Source organism: Myodes glareolus, chromosome 11 (genome assembly GCF_982192425.1).
Source record: "Myodes glareolus chromosome 11, mMyoGla1.1, whole genome shotgun sequence".
In the NCBI taxonomy this organism is placed as follows: Eukaryota; Metazoa; Chordata; class Mammalia; order Rodentia; family Cricetidae; genus Myodes; species Myodes glareolus.
In genome coordinates this window covers 21,357,676-21,373,031 of record NC_142036.1, presented here as the reverse complement: position 1 = coordinate 21,373,031, position 15,356 = coordinate 21,357,676, and the positions used below count along the sequence as shown (strand labels likewise).

The window sequence follows — 15,356 nt, the reverse complement described above, 5'->3', positions numbered from 1 at the left end:
GTTGGTAATTTATACAAGTGACAGAGAAGGGGCCCATCCTGGGTCTGTCCTTCCTTCCTTCCTTCCTTCCTTCCTTCCTTCCTTCCTTCCTTCCTTCCTTCCTTCCTCCGTCCCTCCCTCCCTCCCTCCCTCCCTTTCTTTCTTTTTTTTGTTTACTTTTGCACACAGGGTTTCTCTGTAGTTTTGGAGCCTGTCCTAGAACTAGCTCTTGTAGACCAGGCTGGCCTCGAACTGACAGAGATCCACCTGCCTCTGCCTCCCGAGTGCTGGGATTAAAGGCATACACCACTACCACCTGGCCCTGGGCCCTCTCTTATTCACAAACCCACATTGGCTCCCATCAGCATTCGGTTTCTCTCTCTCCAGAGAGGTTTGTCTTTGTTTTCACAAAAGCAGGAAGCAGGAAGGTCCACCTGCCAAGACTCAGGGCATGTAAGATCTGCGGCTTCGGCTTCGCATGGGGAAGAGAATGAAGAACAGAAATGCCCTGGAGAGGATCTCCCGGGAGGATAAGAAAGCTGTGGGCACCTGAGCATCTCATTTGATCTATGTCTTCATTCTGCGTAATATCCAACGACTTTTTTCTTTTTAAAGATTTATTTATTTATTATGTACACAGTATTCAGCTTCCATGTATGCCTGCAGGCCAGAAGAGGGCACCAGATCTCATTACAGATGGTTGTGGGCCACCATATGGTTGCTGGGATTTGAACTCAGGACCTCCGGAAGAACAGTCAAAGCTCTTAACGTCTGAGCCATCTCTCCAGCCCTGTAATATCCAACTTTATTATGTGCTTCTTAACAGAGAAATAAGACCATTGTTGACTTCGACAGGCACAGATTACAAGAGGTGTCCTGATAGCAGAGGTTAAGAATGTGACGAGCATGCGCCTCAGAGCTGATGAGAGAGGGCAGCGGCGTGGCTCAGTGAGTAAAGACTCTTGTTGCCAAGTCTGAGAATTTGAGTTTGAGCCCAGAGCCCCCATGATGGAAGGAGAGAACTGGCTCCTGCAAACTGTCCTCTGACCCCCACGTGTGCCCTGTGGCTTGCATGCAAAGTCACACAATAAATAAACCAAAGTAGTTATGATAGTTAAATAAAAAACATAACTAAAACTGAAAAAGTAATTGGTCAGAGATTGCATTTGGGGGGCCAGCTTCTCTCCTGTAACAAAGTTGACCGTGGGAGGTAGAAACCATGGTAGATATTTTAGGGACAAAGGAACTTAACATGGGGAGTTAAGTAACTTGGACATCATTGACAGGCTGGGCTAGCAGGTATTGGCTGGTGCTGCGGATGCCCACTGGATCCATAGCAGCTCTGACCTTCTTACATTTTCCAATATCAGAAGGTGCAAACCACATCTGTAAGGACTTGGAACAGTCAACTCTGCAGGGTGGTGTTAATCTTACCGGGCGAGAATAAGACCACAACCACAACTTTTAAGCCAAATTTGAAGCAAGCTTTATTAATATGGTAGTTTGAATGCAATTGACCCCCATTGGCTCATGGGAAGTGATACAGTTGGGAGGTGTGGCCTTGTTGAAGGTGTGTCACTGTGTGGGCAAGCTTGAAGTCTCTTTTGATTAAGCGTCACTCAGTGCCATAGACACTTCCTATTGCTTTTTGATCAAGATGTAGCCAGCACCATGTGTGCTTGCATGCTGCCATTCCCCCACCATGATAATTATGGACCGAACCTCTGAAATTGTAAGCCAGTCACCCCGATTAAATGTTCCTTTACAAGAGTTGCTGTGGTCATGCTCACTGGCCAGGTTCATATCTGGGATTCAGGGTATGGCACCAAATTACACTAGTTAGAGGCTTATAAGGCATAACCCACAAGGGTAGTACTTTCTGTTTTCATCAGGGACAAGTATACATCCTGATGTACTTCCTGCCTATGTACCTCTCTGATGTAGGATGCCCTCTGTATGCTGTGACTATGTGTTTCTCTTATTGGCTGATGAAGAAAGCTTATTCAGCCAATGGCCAGGCAGATTATACCTCGGCTGGAAATCAAAACAAAGATAGGGAGAGAGAGAAGATGGAGTCAGAGAGTTGTCATATAGCCTCTGGGGAAGCAAGATATGAGGTAACAAGCCATGAGCCTCATGGTAAAATATAACGTAATAGAAATGGGTTAATTTATAGTTAGAGCTAGCCAGTAAGAAACCTGAGCCATTGGCCGAACAGTTGTAGCTGAAATTAAGCCTCAGACTGGTTGGTTATTTCATAAGTGGTTGCCGGGACCAGGTAGGCAGATAGATCCAGTCCAGCAGGATAACGGGATGGAGAAAAAACACCATCTACACCTCCTGAAACTTACGATCAAGCACATCCTGTTAGTTGGAACCACCAAGCTTGTTTACAGAAGCGAAAGCATGTGGTTTGTTACTCTTGGGGAACAACAGGCCCCCAGCATTCCTGGAAGTCGTCAAAGGGCAAGTGGGATTTACAGGTTAGAGGCATTCTTGCTTTGCAGATCTCTGGAGTGTGGTAATTTAAACATAAAACATAGTTTTAGCCCTCACAGTCCAGTTCACAATCATCTTAGTTACTTCTTCTGTTCCTGGGATAAAATACCCTGACTACAGAAACTTAACGTAAGAAAGGTTTTACTCGGGCCGGAGAGATGGCTCAGAGGTTAAGAGCATTGCCTGCTCTTCCAAAGGTCCTGAGTTCAATTCCCAGCAACCACATGGTGGCTCACAACCATATGTAATGGGGTTTCCTCTTCTGGCATGAAGGCATACATACAGACAGAATATTGTATACATAATATTTAAATAAATAAATATTTTTTTTTAAAAAAAGAAAGGTTTTACTCTGGCTCATAATTCACAGTGAGGTCCCTCAGGGTGGGGCAAGAGGTCTTTTTTTTTTAAAAAAATATTTATTTATTTATTTATTTATTTATTTATTTATTTATTTATTATGTATCCAATATTCTGTCTGCGTGTGTGCCTGCAGGCCAGAAGAGGGCACCAGATCCCATTACAGATGGCTGTGAGCCACCATATGGTTGCTGGGAATTGAACTCAGGACCTTTGGAAGAGCAGGCAGTGCTCTTAACCTCTGAGCCACCTCTCCAGCTCCCGGGGCAAGAGGTCTTAATGCTTGAAGCAGCTCTTCACATCAGATTCACAACCAGGAAGCAGAGAGCAATGCATGTACCAGCCTTTTCACCATTTACAGTCGGGGGGGGGGGGGTGTCCCAGCCAGGGGTCAATGCCTCCCACAGTGGACAGATCTTCCCATCTCAGTTCAGAGAATCGAGGTGATCCTTGCCCTGAGCCCCTCTTCCCCAGGAGATTCTAGATCTTATCAAGTAGACAATTGAGATGAACTGTCTTGGTGACTTTGGAGCTTGGTCTGTTTATCTATTATCCTATATAATTTGCCTTGCAGAATTATAAGAGATCATTTTCTCAGAAAGTAATTGTTGGGGACTGTGGATCCCAAGACCCTGAATTTTTCTGTAAACGACTTATTACGCTTGCAGCTGCTCTGAGCAGGAGACCCTCAGGAGTTCCTGATGGCAGGGGAGTGGTTTCTGGTAGGTTTTGGCTGGGGCATGGCTATCAGTTAAAGATCCCTATATAAGCTGCCCTGGAACACAATAAAAGGGGCATTCTTGGGGAATTCAAGGATGACCCTTGTCTCTGTATGTGTCTCTGTGTGTGTATGTTTCAATCTCTGGGCCCCTTGCCTGATGAACCTGGTACACTACAGGTGTAATACCATAGTACACGTAGTACAGGTGCTACAGGACCGTAGTATACGTGGTAGCTCGGATGTTACAAGTAATAGATTTTCATAACATACTGTTTATTGGAATTTGTGCATGTACCTAGCTCTCCCACTAGATCTTAAATGTCTTGGGACACTATGCCTGACATATAGAAGATGCTCAAAAGGCCTGGATGAGTACGGCTGGAGACTCCTACGTGTTCTGCTCCTCGCCCCCCTCATTTTCCTCCTTACCAGGGGCAGTGTTTCCCTGCGTTACTGTAATTAGTAAGGACACTCAGTGGCTTTGTTCCAGAGGGATCAAAGCCTTTCTCAAGCTTAACCTCATTTTCTCCCATTGGTCTGGGAGAGGCAAATTGCTAGTTAGCCTAGGATGACTGTTCCCACTCCACAGATGAAAACAAGGGCCAGGACTAACTCTTGGGTGGAGCCAGCACCTGGTGGCAGCCTGCCAGGGCAGTATTTCTTCGTCATGGCTCTCTTGGTTGCTTGGGTTTCCCGGATGGAGTTTCCACCAAGAAGGAAAACAGCTGCCACTTCTACTTTTCCCAGTGTCTTCTGCTGTTGACGTCTACCTGTCTCTGTATAGGGTTACCAGGAACATAGGAGCTCTCAGAAGAAAAGAGGGTAGCCTGGGGCCTGGCTCTGTGGGAAACTAACGCAGAGTCTACACACCAAATTGTAGTCTTCCTCACTGAGGACCTTGTTTACGCCCCCTAACCTCCACATGAGTCATCTGCTTGATCCTCAATGGTCCTGAGCTAGGAGTCCCATGACTTAGCTCTGACCCTGTTCTCTTCACATCTCTAATGCCATGCTAAAAAGATTTCGTTTTGGGTTTGGTTTTTCAAGACAGGGCTTCTCTGTGTTGCTTTAGAGCCTGTTCTGGAACTAGCTCTTGTAGATCAGGCTGGCCTCGAACTCAGAGATCTGCCTGCCTCTGCCTTCCCAGTGCTGGGATTAAAGGTGTGCACCACCACCACCACCCGGCTAGGAAGGATTTCTTTACAGGAACTGCCTGAGACTGTGTATAAAATGGCCAAGAGAAGAACATCCAAAAGCAGATTCAGGATCATGAATCCCTTAAATTAAAATGTACAGAAAAGTATAATTCCTACCTAACAGATAGTAGGGTGTCCTGAAGTATTAATTACATGAGCATCTTTCGTGGGTACTCTAACCCCCGGTTCACAGAAAATGTTCGAAAATATTTGTTTGGATTACAGTGGTTGGTTTTTAGTTTTGCTTTGATTTTTTGAGACAGGGTTTCACTATGTGGCTCTGGCTGTCCTGGAATTCACTATCTAGACCAGTCTGACCTCGAACTGACAGAGATTTATCTCTTTCTGTCTCAGGAGTGCTGGGATTAAAGGCATGTGCTCCCAGGTCTGGCTGGAGAGGTGTTTCAAAATAAATGGCAGGGTTATGCTTCTCAAACCTTTCCTCCTGAGCTCAACTCTTAATTTCAAAAGCTCAGTAGGTTGCCTGGCCTTCACACCAATCTATCAACTCATAGAATGTGCTGAAGGTCTCCTGTGTCCCAGGAGTCACATCCTGACTGGTGGTATTTCAGACATGCTGTCACCATGACGGCAGCTTGGACTGGTCTCCTGCCATGCTCGGCACTGGTAGGACTTCTCAGCACGCGTGGGTGGTGTTGGAGGTGTTGGCAAGGGCCTTGGAACATAGCCGCAGCAAAGCAGCATTTAACCGAGAGCCATCCGACTGAGGGTGCCAGAGCCACGAGCTCTGGGATACATTCTGTTCCCACAGACGATGCACTGTCGCTGACTTAACTGTGCTTTGAGGTCAGCCAATCGTCAAGTCAGTGTGGAAGCAGGGACCTTTTTCTCTGCACGTCTGTGGCGAGGTCAGGGGAACACGGTCACACTGTAACAAGTGAATTTCACTCCGAGCTCAGATGTGTGTCTGTATTTGTACGTGCGGAATGTCTTTCACTCAAAGCATCCCGACCACGGAGCCTTGCTGTGGGACTTCACACTCGTGAGATGTGTGAATCTTGAGCCCTCTTTACTGACGAGTATTCATCAAGAGCTCACCTTGAGCCTGCATTTCCATCAGGGCGTATACAGCAAGCAGATGCCACGGGAGGTTCTGTGGAGGGGCGCTTATATTCGATGAGGCTGTTGAGAGAGGTGTGGGGTTGGAGCCACACAGGACGGAACAGTAACTTGTGGCTCAGAGGCAGCCATTGTGTTTTTTGCTCAAGCGCGCCCCCCTCCCCCAATCACAGAGGCCTCCTTGCATACTTGTGGGAGGCCCAGGGAGCAGTGACCTTTTCAGCTAAGGGACTTCTTTGCTTGTGTGTGTCGTTGTTGGGAAGAAATCAGAAGAAACATCACCTTTTGCTGACCTTTCTTTTCTTTCAGTTCTCGGGGTCCCCCACGGGTCAAATTCAACGGAAGCCCGGGAGCAGTGGGACACACAGTGCAGTTTCTTATGGGTCAGCTGCACCGGCAGAACCCAAGACCAGGAAGAAGCTGGAGTAGGTGGAGCTACCTAGGGCAGTGGATTCAAGATATGAAGATCAATGTTACACTGCACACTGGGCAGTGACTTAGATTTTGTGGGGGCTATTTTTTTTCTTATTTTTATTTTTTTTAGGATCCGCTTTAAGAAAACAACACAGGTCAGGTGTGGTGGCAGGCACTTTTAACTCAGCACCTGTGAGACTGAGGCAGGTGGATCACTGTGAGTTCCAGGTCGGATTGGTCTACAAAGTAAATTCCAGGATAGTTAGAGTTAGGGAGACCCTGTCTCAAAGAAAAAGAAAAGAAACAAACAACCTCACCCCAAATCTTAAACTGGTAAAACAATAGTAGAAACAATAACACCACCCAAACTCAAAGCCTTTCCCAGGGCTTCAGAAGACTCAGATCCAAACTGCAGCTTAGCCCGGTCTTTCCACCCTAGACGAAGGAGACAGGTGAAACAGAGCAAAGAAGACGGGCTTTGAAATCTGAAATAAGTCTCTTTGTCTATATGTTTAATAAATCAAGCTTCACTTATCTCTGGTAATATTTATTTAGGTTCTTACGGCTTAGAGAGCCACACTATCTGTTTAAGACAGTCATTGGGCTGTAAACCACATTTCCCAGAAGTCCTCGGGCTCAGAGACCCCCCCCCACTATCTCCGCTGCCCAAAGACTACAATTCCCAGCATGGAGCGAGAGTAAGGACCACAACTCCCGGCATGCTCTCAGAGGCGGCCGGGAAGCGCGCTTTTCTCTCGCCCCGCCTTTCCCGCCGCTCGCAGCCAATGGGAAGGCTCAGTACTGCACGGTGTGGCGGGGACAGCGCCGTAGACAGGTTGCGAGTCGAGGGAAGCGGCGGGAAGTTCGTACTACTCTGTGGACGACTGATTGGCAACTCTGGGTAGGGAGCTGGCGGGTGGCGGCGGGACGGTGGGTACGGCGTCAATTCAGAGCGGCGCCTGCTCGTTCAGGCCTCGGGCGGCGCCGTGGTTGAGTCGGGCCTGCCCGGGAACCCTCGCTTCTTAGCCTGCTCGCGGAGCTGCGGGAAGCCAGGTTCTTGAAGGATGCCCGAAACGGGGCGCGGGCCGGGGTGGCAGACAAGGGATGGCAGGGGCCTGGACCCGGATTGAGCCCGTCCCTCCCCTAGCAGCAGTGCGGCGAGGCCCTGAGGCGCGCCCTACGGGCCGCCAGCTTCTCACCTCCTTCCTGGCTTTGCACCTCTGGTCTCCATCGCAAGTGCTCTATTTCCCTGTCTTCAAAGGCAAAAGTTAGATTTCCTCCAGCGTCAAAGTTTATTTTAGACCGTTTCCAGCCCGAATAGCCTTAGGTGTAAAACTGCGCCAGTGTCTTTCGAGAGATGGGGAGAGTGACTGACACACTCTAGTCCTGTTGAGGTTACCCGGTTTTTTCTGTTGTCTTACTTTTAAAGTCAGCCATTCTTTATGTATGAATTCTTCCTTTCCCTCCCCTGCTCTTGGCAAAAGACGATTTTACCATTGGAAAGGTGGTGATTAAACTTAGGGGATCTTTGAAGATCTTCATTAATTTCTCTCTCTCTCTCTCTCTCTCTCTCTCTCTCTCTCTCTCTCTAACTGGAATTGCCCATCTGTTGAGTCTGGATTCAAAATAGTGAAAAAAAACATAATGTAGAACACTTATTTTTAAGAGTTCAGGAAGAAGGCATCTCACTTTTTGTGATATGCTAATCATATTGTTTGAGGAGACTTAACTTACAATTATGACAGGCATTAAATTTCTGATCAGTTAAGATAATGCTCATCTACCTGTAGAAAGAAATGCAAGTTGACATCACTTAATAATGGCTTTCCTTGTTGTGGCACAGATGGCAGTCACCGCGACTCAGCTTCGCTGATGGTGTCTGTGCTAACCAGGAACACGGGTTGAGTTGGATAACAAATATGTGTTAGGCATTAGTGATTCGGTGCAGCGCTAGTATCCAGTACAGATATCACTTTGATAGCTGTAATGGCTGCTGCTTATGCTTGGCATTGCAGAAATGATGAGAGTCTATTTGTTAAACAAATGAGATGATGGAGTTGATGTGTTAAGCAAGGAGCCTGGCATCTAATAAGTTATCGAGTGCCCAGGGAATGGTTATGTGGAAAGCTTATGCCGAGTCTCATTCAAGTATGCCTGTGTATATTTTAAAAATAACAGCAGTGCATTTAAAATGTTGACAAGCCCTAAAATTAAACTTGTTACAGGAAATAGGGCAGCTTCTCTTAACTCTGAGAACTAACGTCAAATAATAATAAAAAAATGAATGTCCCAGATGTCTAGAGAAGACAAAGATTTAAATTTTGACTTTTCCCCCCTTAAAGACCTCTCTAATAGATGTGCTATGAATAGGATTTGATCTGAAAAATAAAAACCTTAAAAGCGTTTTTGATTTGAAAGATAAACAGATTTGGAAGTGGAATTTACCTTGCATCAAATGTGGAAGGGTGACTCCTGAGTTTATGCAAACGAGCAAAGGCTCTCTCTCCAAGAATCAGGCTGTGAGCCAGCTGGGAATGTGAGAGTGAAGTGGGGCTGTCAGGGAAGCCGGTCCGGATGGGTCCCTAGTGGACTGGTAGCTGGGTGAGCTGAGAGCCTGTGTTTTAGGCCGGTAGGATATTTTTCATGCTTGTCAAGGTTCTGTTTGAGAGTGAGAGGACACAGACTGATTCCCTCACCTGAGACCAGACCACATAGCTACTGCTAAGCACAGACCTAGTCTATCATATTGTTTTGTTAAAGCGATAAGGAGGTGAGATGAGTTTAGAAGGGCGGTGTCTTCAGCAGCCTGAGCTCAGTGGGGCAACTTTTGGGCCATGTTTCCTTGACTGTGTTTGCAGTTGTCATTTAAAGCCGTAAGGATGGCCAGTGTCATTTAATCTCTCTGAGAATGGTGTCCAAGCCCCATGTTGCCGAGGTTGCTGCGTTGAAGTGACTTGGTGCACTTCCCGGATAGTCTTACTGCATTTCTAAATGTTGCCTGGGATTTTTGTGCTCAAACTCAAGCACATCATTCTTTTGGGTAGTGTATATGTAGTGCTTGATGGATTTTTATTAACTTAATTTTAGTTTTTTGAGAAGGCTCTTACTGTGTAGTCTAGGCTGCCCAAGAACTCACTGTGTATTTCAGCTTGGCTGGAACTCACAGCAATCTTCCTGGTTTACCGAAGTGTCCAGTTATGTGTATTGGTGGTGGTGGTGGTGGGGGTAGAGGGGAGTATGTGTGCCTCACCTGGTTAGGCAATGCTTTAAAAGAAACTCTTCAGAGCCTAGGGAGGTATGAGGTGTGTCTTGACCTCAGAGTAGGTATTAAATTTACCAACAAGTACTAACTAATGGCAAGGACACTTTATTGCCATTCTTAGTTGATGTTATGAATCATATTTAGGCTTCAGGTAAGGTAGTCTTGTGTTATTAAGTGACAGATGTTTGAAAATAGCATATTATCAGACTATGTGGCTATCTCAAGATGCTTATACAGATGAACTGTGTGGAAGGAACTGTAGCGGTGCTTAGAAGCCTTTAATCCCAGCTCCTGGGGAGGCAGAGGCAGGTAGATCACTGTGAATTCAAGGCCAGCACATTCTACATAGTTCCAGACCAGCTTGAGCTACAATACACTTGAGCTACAGTGAGACCCTGTCTTGAAATCAACAGCAAAAAGGTAAGCTTGTACAAGCTGACTGTGGACATCACAGAGTATGCTTATACAAATTTGCTGCAGACATCACAGTATACTTGTACAATTGACTGCCTCCAGTGTCACAGGTGACATCATTTTATGGGACTCCTCTGTGCTCAGCCATTGACTGACAGGCTGTTAGGTGACTGGTGACTGCATTTTGATGAGTCTGCATCAACTCCTGACTTTGTATGTGTGTCTGGTCCAAAGGATGGGAATCTGTGCTCTAGGATTCAAAAATTGAGATGGACATATTTTTAGAGTAGTACTATATGAGAATCAATATATATCAGTAAGTCACGTGCATTAAGAAGGAAGAGAGACTGAATGGAAGTCAGTAATTAAGTGGCAGAGTAATTAGTTGGAAATTTTCAAATGTTCTGCCATGTACTTTTAAAGCATCCATCACACTGACACTGGAAGGAAGTGCATCTCAGATAGTTCAGTATTAGGAATGGTTGCATGGAGTAAAAATGAGGGCCTTATAACTGCTGTCTGTGTGTCAGGTTTCTCTGAGTCAGCTGGCTGACTGCTGTTGATGGATGAGCAGCTTCATCTCTAGACTTAGCTTCTTGTTTTAAGAACCTCAGAGAGACTGCTTTATATAGCTGTCGATTTTACATAAGATTAAAAATAATTGAGTTTGAAGTCTTATAGCCAGGATAATGGCAACTTTACTTGAGGTTGCATTTCTCAAGTTAGTTTACCAAGTATGTGTTGAACAAGTCCCACCTTTTGGCATTCCTCTGTCTTGCTGCACTATGGACCTGTCTCAGAATGCTGAGTACTTACTTACTGTTTTTACTATAGATATCAGTGCTTCCCAAACCCCACGGTTTAGTGTTCCGTACGACAATGGCCATCAGTGTGCAGATTCTGTATAGTACAAGTTCTCTGCTGGAGGGAATGAGAAAAAGTCTTCTTAGACATCAGAAAAGTTTTTAAATTGTGTTTTGTAAAAGCTGAATTTGGGTTATAATGCTTAAGAGATTTAGCCTTGTTTTGTTTTTTGTTTTTTTTTTCCCCCAGTCTTGTAGAATATATTCAGAAGATTTAGCCTTTTTTTTTTTCAGGTTTGTAGAATATATTTCAGAAGTAATGACTTAGAAATTTATCTTCTTAGAACTTGCTAGTGGGTCTGTAAAATGCATAGATACAGACACTCTGAAATTAATTTGTCAGTTTCTCAAATATCTATCTATCTATCTATCTATCTATCTATCTATCTATCTATCTATCTATCTATCTATCTATCTATCTATCTAGGTTTTTCAAGACAGGGTTTCTCTGTAGCTTTGGAGCCTGTCCTGGAACTAGGTCTTGTAGACCAGGCTGGTCTCGAATCCACAGAGATCTGCCTGCCTCTGCCTCCTGGGTGCTGGGATTAAAGGCGTGCACCACCACCGCCCGGCTTCTCAAAAATTTAAACATAAGGTTTAACATAAGATCCCACAGTTGCACTTGTGGATATTTATCCTAGATAAATAAAAGCTTGCATTTGTACAAAACCTTTTTCATTAATACTTGTAGATACTTTATAATAGCCCCAAACCAGAAAGAGCTCCCCATCATCCAGTGGAACACCAGGCCCTGACAAAAGGAGTGGCTGTTGGTGCACATAGCAGTTAGCAGGGAACTCACAGGCTTTGTGCTCAGTGCGGAACGCTAACTAAAGGCTGGGGACAGCCAGGAGATTCTAAAAGGCTAGGAAGAGGCTTTCGTGCAAGGAGCAGAGTTCTGCAGGTAGTTGCAGAGCCCTATTCTCCGCCAAACAACCAAGGAGCGTCTCTGTGACTGAAGCTTGTACATCATCACGGGGATGATGCCATGTATGGAGGTGCAACATTCATGAACATGCTCAGTGTGAGATGGTGATCATATCTGAACATTCAACCATGAACAGCTCTCAGCAGACATTAGGGTGATAATGAGGACAGCTATCCTGGTTCACCTGAAAGAGACAGAATGAGGTTTTGGTTTCTTAGAAGTTTTTCTTAAGCACCTTAGATGAAACAAAAGGGAAAAAACCTTGAGGTTTTTTATGTTGATTTATTTATTATGTGAGTATGGGTCTACATGTTGAGGTCAGGGTACAGCTTGTGGGAGCTGGTTCTAACCTGTACCATGTGGGTCCTGGGGATTGAACTCACCTACCAGCCAAGCCGTCTCCAGGCTCCATTACCAAAGTCTTTTTAAAGGAGCAGCAGCCTCCTTCCTCCAAATGTGTAGGAGTTCGGACTTAGAAAGTGGCCAGCCAAGCTGTGTGTGTGTGTGTGTGTGTGTGTTTTTAAAGCATTCTCAATGACAGAAGTGTAGAAATAGAAGGCAGGCTAGTATTAGGTTAGGGCTGTCTCTTTGGGGGAAAGACAGTCTCGTGCTCTGATTGTGGTGGTGGTTATGTGGATGTGTGAACTCGATGAAGTGTAGAAACACAATCTGAAAGCTGGAGTTTGAATAAGGAGTTAGTTACTAGTGCTGAGTTATCAGTTTGCTAGTTTTTAGTGATTGCTTATCCATTGTACGACTGTCATTTTATGTAGCCTTTGAAGGGTGTGGTAATTATCAGTGAAGCTGCTGTGAGTGTTCATTTTCAGGTTCTGTGTGAGTGTAAAGCTTCCGTTTTTCCTAGGATCAATGCCCATGAGTAACTGTTGGGTTGTGTGGTGTGTACTCAGCTTAAGGAACTGCCAGACTTTGCTAGTGTAACCGCACTCTTAGCCCCGCCTTCGCGCTGAGCTCCAGCTCTCACTTTCATTTGCACTTCCCAAGGGCTAATCTTCTCTCTTACTTGCCTCTCACATCTTCTTTGATGACTCGAGTCTTCAAGTCTTCTGCCCACTTTATAATTGGATTGTTTGTTTTCTTAGAGCTTTTAAAATATGTTCTAGATCCATCTTTGCCAAACGCAGGGCTCGTGAGTATATTCTTTCATTCCCAGGCTTGCCTTTGTTGCCTTCTCCTGCAGTGTCTTTCGCAGCACACACATCCTTTGTGGATTGTGCCCTTGGCGTCAGAATTCTGTGCTTAGCCCTTGGTCAGGAGGATGTTTGTATATTTTCTTCTAGGTGTTCCACAATTTTATGTTCCTGTTTCTCATATATGTCATCTAGTTTGAGCTAGTGTTTTGTACATGGTGTGAGTTTAAATCTTGGTTCATTTTGTTTCATCTGTGAATGTCCACTTACTCCCAAACCATCTGTTGAATACTCTTCTTTCTCCATAGAATGACTTTTTAAAATCTTTGCCAAACAATCAGTTGGCCATAGATCATAAATTGAATATCAAAATGAAGATGGGAGGAAATGAATGAGCAGTTAAGTAAATATGACTACAGATATATGTAGTTAGAAAATGACCTGAATCTTGACAAAAATGGGAATATGTGTAGAGCAAAGTCACGTCACAGGTAGGAGCTGGGTATTTTGTAGTAAGGAGTGAAGAAGGTGCAGTTTAAGACTGGATGGTTATTGGTGAGTAGAAACAGCTGACCAGGTGGTAGTTCGAGCCGGGAATGGTATTAAGAGAAATCTTTTAGGGCCATGTGAAAGAGGACCAGGGATAACTGTGACTCTTGATTTACCACTATGTGTGACAGAGTTCCCTTGGAAAACTACGAGAGTGATATTTTGTAATGTTGTTTATCTCTAGTATTTCCTAGGAGCACGGGTTAGCTTTCTGTCACTGGAACAAAATAATTCAGGGAGAGGTTACTTTGGCTCATAGAGGTGCTAGCTGTTGGTAGGCCCTGTTACTGTGGGGTCATGGCAGGGAAGATGATTGTGGCAAGAGTGTGTGATGGGGGAAGCTGCTTACCTGCTAGTGTCCAGGGACCAGAGGAAAACAGGAAGGGGGCAATGTCACTTTTAAGGGCACGTCTTCAGTGACCTTTCTCCAACCTCCTAATGGTTTCACCACCTCTCAGTGTTACCATGGGCTGGTGCCCAAGCCGGTACCACAGGGGCTTTTGAGAGGCAGTTATCTAGAATATAACAAAGGCTAACGGTACATTTTAGACTCTTGTTGTGTTCAGTGATGGATATTGACAAATCTGGGTTTTTAAGACTCCTCAGTGCTACCTGTAGCAAATTGCACTTGGAAAGAAGAATGGAGTCCATTGACTTGTTGTAGATGACTTTTGGACTATATGTGAAAGGGTCCAAGAGTTGAATTACTGAGGTGATAAAAGAGTTGATAAGTAAATCTGTTAAGAAAAGTCGGTGGGACCAGATTTATTTGTGATGACAGAGAAGGGCTGTCAGGTGTTCCGTAAGTATGTCCTGACCTATTTGGTGGGTGGTGATGCTCAGCTGCTCTTCCAGATCGTAAGGACCAAATGAAGAACACTGGCTCCTAATGTTGTGATGTAGTTTAGTCTTAGGAAGATACTGTCATCCAAAAGTTCTTTACTGGTAGGATGGTAACTGGGTTAGGGCAGCTCCTGGTTGGGTGTGATGGGGAGTAGTCCTAAGCTTTTAATTCCTGACTTAAACTATGTGGCTTCTGTTTATCACCCACTAAAGTTCTTGATTTCTTTTCTCATACAAATTAAACCTTGTCCCTTCCTGCTCACCAGTGGGAATCTCATTTGTTTCTTGCATTTAAGAGATCATGTTGAATATATACATCAGACTCTGTCACTTTAAAAGTGACCAGCTAGCAAACAGAACAATGTTAGACAGACTACTAGAAAACAGTGTAGTTTTTGCTTTAGTTAGAATGGAAAACAGAGCATTCCATTGCTTAAAAGTGATAACTTGTTGAGTAAAGGCTTTTGCTGCATAAGAGACAGGATGGTGTGTATGGGTGCAAGGTGGGCATGGCAGAGCTCTGTGTCCGCTCACCTGTGCTCACAGTACCTTTCTGCTGACTGACTTGGTCCAGTTCCCTTCTATAGTCCAGATCCTATCTGCCTGTATGTCAAGATTGATCAGAGTGTTACACTCCTGATTGCGACTCTTCCTTAGTACTGTCACAGAATTACCCCCTCCAGAAGAACAGGCTCTTACAGTGCTGTGCAAGCTGCCCATTTAAAACTATCATTGCTTGGCACCTATGCCCTAGTGACAGTTTGACCAACATGTGAGCAGGCACACTGCCATCCTGACAGATGGGTGTGAGTACAGGCAGCCAAGAAACCATGTATCTGCATCTAGTGTATTTGTTAAGGGCAGGATTCCCAGTTGGGATGTTCAAACGTCTGTCCATCCTGAGCTTTCACGCCTGTGGATAAAGGGATGTCATCATTAATCCCAGCTCTGACTGAGATTGCATGGATTTGTAAGAGCTCCTTGGCTCTTACAGAAGTAGGCGATTGGGGACAATCAGGATAACTGTGTCTCCTTCATCACAGGAATATTTCAAGTAATCCTTTCCTTTTTCTCCTGGCCAGAGAGATTTGTAATGAGGG

The 15,356-nt window shown here is 44.9% G+C and overlaps 1 protein-coding gene across 6 annotated transcripts in view; it reads left to right on the top strand.

Moving 5' to 3' along the window:
• Nucleotides 1-7,010: 7,010 nt before the first annotated feature.
• The window catches only part of Vrk1 (VRK serine/threonine kinase 1), a 76,644-nt gene continuing 68,298 nt past the window's right edge, over nt 7,011-15,356 (top strand). For all 6 annotated transcript variants that reach the window (XM_048431242.3, XM_048431241.3, XM_048431239.3 and 3 more), the window contains exon 1: nt 7,011-7,150. The gene's annotated coding sequence lies outside the window, so the exon portion shown is untranslated. The remainder of the gene's footprint in view (nt 7,151-15,356) is intronic.